The sequence below is a fragment of the Suncus etruscus genome, chromosome 11, assembly GCF_024139225.1.
Source record: "Suncus etruscus isolate mSunEtr1 chromosome 11, mSunEtr1.pri.cur, whole genome shotgun sequence".
In the NCBI taxonomy this organism is placed as follows: domain Eukaryota; kingdom Metazoa; phylum Chordata; class Mammalia; order Eulipotyphla; family Soricidae; genus Suncus; species Suncus etruscus.
The window spans coordinates 90,471,680-90,479,642 of record NC_064858.1 but is presented as its reverse complement, the minus strand read 5'-3'; positions in this window follow the sequence as shown (position 1 = coordinate 90,479,642).

Here is a 7,963-nt window from a genome sequence, read left to right as displayed (position 1 = left end):
CAATATCTTACAAGTTTATTTCCTCTTAACAATATATCATGGGTATTCTATATAAATTGCAGTTGATTTGATACATACTTATTTATAATTTCACCATTTTTATAAATGAATGAATCATTATTCAACTATTTACCTAAGTTTTAATTTTTGTTGTTTACTGTATTAATTTTCCTTTTAGATAATTATTTTTTTTAATTTATTTAAACACCTTAATTACATACATGATTGTGTTTGGGTGTACTAATGCATGTTTGTATGTTTATAAACATATATAACTATATACAAATTCTTTCATTTCTGTTTTATTGCTTTCAGACTCGGGCCAATTGTAAAGGTCCATTCAATCTAAATACATTTTAACAGGTTGTTGAATTAAATAATTAACGATGGTGCTGGATTGAGAAGGATGGAGGCCTTTGTCCTTAGGCCCCAGCCACGTGGCTTCATCCCCCATCAACCGGCGGGTCTGGGGTCCAGGAAAGCTACGGGTATTGAACTCACTCACAGGCAGGCATCAGGAAGCATCAGCTTTATTCATGCCCTATTCACCACATGTGTGTGGCCTATCCCATAACCTTTCAAGCACAGCCATTCTTCGCTAGCCCTGCATCTTAACTCCTTTCAGCCATCTTCCCTTTTAGCTCCATGCTGACCAAAGACCAGAAGCGTGAGAGTGCCAGCCAAAAGCCCTAATCCCCTCTGGTTCATACCTTATCTACCTTTTCCAAGACCCCTCCCAGGAATGGGCGGGGTCTTGCAGGTAAGGTCAAGTTACCTAGGAAGAAAGGGTGGGGGATGAGGCTTCAACAGGTAACATCAAAGTTGTTTTCAACTTTTTGAATGTTTTAATTGTTTAAATGTTTATTGGATTTTTACATTTTAACTTGTAAGAATTTAAAGTGGACACTTACCTATACATGCCAGCATGTTTTGCAGTGCTCTCAGCTGATTAACAATAATGCTGATGGCAAGAAATGTCTAGGGAATTTATCTATGAAAAAAAAAATCAAGCTGTATTATGAACAACCTTGTAACCAATGGTGTTGAAATAAAGTAATTTTAAAAAGCTTAAAAAATGAAATTTCTAGGAACACTCCCTAGATTTATGTAGTTCTCTCTAGCTATTTTCTCTTTTAGGCCAATATTGCAAATGTATTGATCTTTTGGGTTCTTATTATGATTTTAAGATGTGATTTAATATAACAATTAGTAAACTTAAATAAAAGTAGAAATGTACTATTTTCAGGCCCTCTAAATGTCACAGCATAACTGATCCACAGAGAAATGTCAGTTAAAGTGAGAAAGATAGAGATGATAGAGATGAAGGGAGAGATAATAGAATATAGAGATATGATGATAGAGACAAAGATAAAGATGGCAGAGAGAGAAAATAGAGTTAGAGAAATATTGATAAAGATAGAAATAAAGATGAGAAATAAATTGAACAATGGGACTAGGGTATTCAACTGAGTTTACTGGGTTTATTGAGGTAGAGGTGAAGGCCTAGAGTTTTCAACTTTGCTTCATATGTGTGAATTCAAATAATAAGAGTGAGTATTTAAATTTCTGGAAAATATATGTTTATAACAATTTCTCAAAATAAAAAGGATCCATTTTGTTTCTTTCCATAAAGTTGTCTATCCGTTGTGCTTCTAGTTCAGCTGTGTAGACATGATTGGCATTCAAGTCAGGAAATAAAATATGCTAATCAGACTGAGTGATGTTGAGGCCCAAAAGGGGCTCTCCAGTGATGCTTAGAGGCCAGTAAGCTATATCCAGTGGTTTTCAGTTGACTATGCTGTGCTAGGTATTAAATTCCTGAATTTGACTTTGCACAAGTAAACTCAAAAATTCCTGGCCCAGGATCCTAGAAGAAAAATCCTTGCAATAAGACTTAGACTTTTTTTTGGGAGTGGAGCAAAAGAGGCTCCAGAAATCTGCTCTCCCTATCCCGGAGGCCATTTCCAGGGCGGGATTCAGAACATAAAAACCGGCCGGCAGACTGCTGCAGAAGCTGGATTCCCTGCCTGGGACATCAGGCGGGGAAAAGACACGAATCTAAGCCTGCGCAGAGGGGCCCAACTGTGAGTGTGAACTGTAAATATCTGTCTACTGTCCTCTTGTGTGAAACTCTTGGGAGTGGAGCAAAAGAGGCTCCAGAAATCTGCTCTCCCTATCCCGGAGGCCATTTCCAGGGCGGGATTCAGAACATAAAAACCGGCCGGCAGACTGCTGCAGAAGCTGGATTTCCTGCCTGGGACATCAGGCGGGGAAAAGACACGAATCTAAGCCTGCGCAGAGGGGCCCAACTGTGAGTGTGAACTGTAAATATCTGTCTACTGTCCTCTTGTGTGAAACTCTTGGGAGTGGAGCAAAAGAGGCTCCAGAAATCTGCTCTCCCTATCCCGGAGGCCATTTCCAGGGCGGGATTCAGAACATAAAAACCGGCCGGCAGACTGCTGCAGAAGCTGGATTCCCTGCTTGGGACATCAGGCGGGGAAAAGACACGAATCTAAGCCTGCGCAGAGGGGCCCAACTGTGAGTGTGAACTGTAAATATCTGTCTACTGTCCTCTTGTGTGAAACTCTTGGGATTGGAGCAAAAGAGGCTCCATCAGAGCACGGCCGCGTAGCGAAGCGGAGCGGCCATGCGCTCCTTCTAAGAAAAGAACACCATTGCAACAATAAGAAAAAATCACAATAAGAACTGTGCTATATCAGAGAAGCAAGCATTTCTCTCTGGACTGTCTTCTCTGTTGCATGCTCGGGCCTAAGATTTGACCCAGTGTGAGGCTTCATCCACTGAGGACTCCCCTCCCTTAGAGGCAAGCCAGCCCATCCAGAAAGGGAGGAGCCAGAGGAGTGTGCTGCCTACATCATATAGACAATGAATACCACCACAACACGTAGAAAAACCCACAATACAAGTGTGACAATGGGGAAACAACGCAGGCCAGCATCAGACATAGAGAATGAAGATGACAATTCTGAGGACCAGATAATGACTGAACAACTAATCAACCTCTCAGATAAGGACTTTAGACTAGCAATATGGAAGGTGCTCAACAGACTCCAAGAAACCATGGATCGAGTTGAACAGAACACTAATAAGAACCAAGAAAATATGAAGGCAGAAATGACAAAACTCCAAACTGAAATAACATGTCAACTAACAGGACTGAAAAAGTCAGTAAACGAAGTGAATGACAAAATGGATAAGCTCTGGGACAGGGTATCAGAAGCTGAGAATAGACTTGGTGCTGTGGAAGATGAGATACATAACAATTCCATACAGCAGGAGAGATTGGACAAAAAACTTAAAGCAAATGAGCAGACAACGGAAAAATTAGTCAAAGAATGGGAACAGATGAAAATAGAAGTCTATGATAAGATCAACAGAAACAACTTAAGAATCATTGGCGTCCCAGAGACCCAGGAAGAAAATTCCCAGGAAGAATCAATGGTCAAGAACATCATTAAAGAGAAACTTCCAGAGCTAAAGAATATAGGTGATCAAATCCTGCATGCTCGAAGAGTACCAACCAAAAGAGACCCCAGAAAAACCACCCCAAGACACATCCTAGTCACAATGACAAATCCCACAGATAGAGACAGAATTCTGAAAACAGCAAGATCAAAAGGGGAAATTACATTCAAGCAAGCATCCTTGAGATTTACAGCAGACCTGTCACCAGAAACGCTCAATGCCAGAAAGCAGTGGTGGGATATTGTGACAAGACTGAATGAAATGAATGCTTCACCCAGAATACTATACCCAGCAAAACTCACTTTCCGGTTTGACGGAAGAATACATGGTTTCACTGACAAAAAGCAGCTCAGAAACTTTACAGACACAAAACCAGTCTTAAGAGAAAAACTGAAAGACCTAATTTAAGACAAGACTAACCAAAAGACACCAAATTTCGATATAAAGATGGCATTAAATCCCAGGACAATTCTTTCTCTCAACGTCAATGGTCTAAATGCACCAGTCAAGAGACACAGAGTGGCTAAATGGATCAAAAAACTCAATCCAACCTTCTGCTGCCTACAAGAAACACACCTGAATAGTCAGAACAAACATAGACTCAAAATAAAAGGCTGGAGAAAAATCATCCAAGCAAACAACACCCATAAAAAAGCTGGAGTGGCCATACTAATATCAGATAATGCAAACTTTATACTCAGGAAGGTTGTAAGGGACAAAGATGGACATTTTATATTAATCAAGGGGTATATAGAGCAGGAAGAATTCACTCTCCTAAACATATATGCACCAAATGAGGGGCCAGCAAAATATTTAATACAACTGTTGACAAATCTGAAAAATAATATCAATAACAACACAATAATTGTGGGGGACCTTAACACGGCTTTGTCAACACTGGATAGGTCAACCAGACTGAAACCCAACAAGAATATACTAGACCTGAGGAGAGAAATGGAAGAAAGAGGCCTAGAGGATATATATAGGACACTCCACCCCCAGAAACCTGGATACACATTCTTCTCCAATGTACATGGGACATTCTCCAGGATAGACTACATGCTGGCACATAAAACATATCTCCATAATATCAAGAGGATAGAAATTTTGCAGACTACCTTTGCTGACCACAAGGCTCTGAAATTATTTGTGAATTCCAAAGGGACTCAGAAGAAAAACATTAACACCTGGAAGTTAAACAGCCTCATACTCAATAACCAGTGGGTCCGAGATGAAATCAAGGAGGAAATCAAAAGGTTCCTGGAAACAAATGACAATAAAGACACAAACTATCAGAACTTATGGGACACAGCAAAAGCAGTACTGAGAGGAAAATTTATAGCTTTGCAAGCACACATCAGGAAGGAAGAAGGAGCTTACCTGAGTACCTTAATGACACAGCTAATAGAACTAGAAAGTGCTCAACAAAAGGACCCAAAAATAGGAAGACAGAAGGAAATAACAAAGCTGAGAGCAGAAATCAATGAAGTGGAAACCCAAAAAACAATCCGAAAGATCAACGAAAGCAGAAGTTGGTTCTTTGAAAAAATAAACAAGATTGATAGACCACTGGCAAACCTAACAAAGAAAGAGAGAGAGAGAAACTTGATAACTCGTATTAGGAATGAAAAAGGAGAGATCACTACTGATATGACAGAGATTCAAAGGGTAATCAGAAACTACTTTGAGAAACTCTACGCCACTAAAAATGAGAACCTGGAAGAAATGGATAAATTCTTGGACTCTTATAATCTTCCACGGTTGAAGGAAGAGGATGTAGCATATCTAAACACCCCCATCACCATTGATGAAATCAAAACGGTAATCAAAGGTCTGCCGAAAAACAAAAGCCCAGGCCCAGATGGATTCTTTCAAACTTTCCAAGAGGAACTACTACCAATCCTGGCAAGACTCTTTCATGAAATTGAACAAACGGAAACACTTCCAAATAGCTTTTATGAAGCCAACATCACCTTGATACCTAAACCAGACAGAGATGCTACAAAAAAAGAAAATTACAGACCAATATCGCTGATGAATGCCGATGCAAAGATCTTCAACAAAATCCTGGCAAATAGGATTCAATGCCTCATTAAGAAGATCATCCACTACGATCAAGTAGGTTTCATCCCAGGAATGCAAGGCTGGTTTAACATCCGTAAATCCATCAACATCATACACAACATCAATAACAAGAAAAATAAAAACCACATGATCATATCAATAGATGCAGAGAAAGCATTTGATAAGGTCCAACACCCATTCTTGATCAAAACTCTCAGCAAGATGGGAATGGAAGGAACCTTTCTCAATCTAGTTGAAGCCATCTACCACAAGCCAATGGCAAATATTATCCTCAACGGAGAAAAACTAAAAGCCTTCCCTCTAAATTCTGGTACAAGACAAGGCTGTCCTCTCTCACCACTCCTATTCAACATAGCACTGGAAGTACTTGCTATAGCGATTAGGCAAGAAAAAGATATCAAGGGAATTCAGATAGGAAAGGAAGAAGTCAAGCTCTCACTGTTTGCAGATGACATGATACTCTACTTAGAAAACCCTAAAGACTCCACCAAAAAGCTTCTAGAAACAATAGACTCATATAGCAAGGTGGCAGGCTACAAAATTAACACACAAAAATCAATGGCCTTTCTATACACCAATAGCAATAAGGAAGAAATGGACATTAAGAAAACAATCCCATTCACAATAGTGCCACACAAACTCAAATATCTTGGAATCAACTTGACTAAAAATGTGAAGGACCTATACAAAGAAAACTATAAAACTCTGCTCCAAGAAATAAGAGAGGACACGCGGAAATGGAAACGCATACCCTGCTCGTGGATTGGCAGGATTAACATCATCAAAATGGCAATACTCCCCAAGGCATTATACAGATTTAATGCTATCCCTCTAAAGATACCCATGACATTCTTCAAAGAAGTGGATCAGGCACTTTTGAAATTCATTTGGAACAATAAACACCCTCGAATAGCTTAAGCAATCATTGGGAAAAAGAATATGGGAGGAATTACTTTCCCCAACTTTAAACTGTACTACAAAGCAATAGTTATCAAAACAGCATGGTATTGGAATAAGGACAGGCCCTCAGACCAGTGGAATAGACTTGAATACTCAGAAAATGTTCCCCAGACATACAACCACCTAATTTTCGATAAAGGAGCAGGAAACCCTAAATGGAGCAGGGAAAGCCTCTTCAACAAGTGGTGTTGGCACAATTGGATAGCCGCTTGCAAAAAATTGAACGTAGACCCCCAGCTATCATCATGCACGAAGGTAAAATCCAAATGGATTAAAGACCTCGATATCAGCCCCAAAACAATAAGATATATAGAACAGCACATAGGCAAGACACTCCAGGACATTACAGGCATCTTCAAGGAGGAAACTGCACTCTCCAAGCAAGTGAAAGCAGAGATTAACAGATGGGAATATATTAAGCTGAGAAGTTTCTGCACCTCAAAGGAAATAGTGCCCAGGATACAAGAGCCACCCACTGAGTGGGAGAAACTATTCACCCAATACCCATCAGATAAGGGGCTAATCTCCAAAATATACAAGGCACTGACAGAACTTTACAAGAAAAAAACATCTAATCCCATCAAAAAATGGGGAGAAGAAATGAACAGACACTTTGACAAAGAAGAAATACAAATGGCCAAGAGACACATGAAAAAATGCTCCACATCACTAATCATCAGGGAGATGCAAATCAAAACAACGATGAGATACCACCTCACACCACAGAGAATGGCACACATCACAAAGAATGAGAACAAACAGTGTTGGCGGGGATGTGGAGAGAAAGGAACTCTTATCCACTGCTGGTGGGAATGCCGTCTAGTTCAACCTTTATGGAAAGCGATATGGAGATTCCTTCAAAAACTGGAAATCGAGCTCCCATATGATCCAGCTATACCACTCCTAGGAATATACCCTAGGAACACAAAAATACAGTACAAAAACCCCTTCCTTACACCTATATTCATTGCAGCACTATTTACCATAGCAAGACTCTGGAAACAACCAAGATGCCCTTCAACAGATGAATGGCTAAAGAAACTGTGGTACATATACACAATGGAATATTATGCAGCTGTCAGGAGAGATGAAGTCATGAAATTTTCCTATACATGGATGTATACGGAATCTATTATGCTGAGTGAAATAAGTCAGAGAGAGAGAAAAACGCAGAATGGTCTCACTCATCTATGGGTTTTAAGAGAAATGAAAGACATTCTTGCAATAATAATTTCCAGACACAAAAGTGAAAAGAGCTGGATGTTCCAGCTCACCATAGGAAGCTCACCACAAAGAGTGATGAGTTTAGTTAGAGAAATAAGTACATTTTGAATTTTCCTTATAATGAGAATGTATGAGGGAAATGGAGAGCCTGTTTAGAGTACAGGCGGGGGTTGGGTGGGTAGGAGGGAGACTTGGACATTGGTGATGG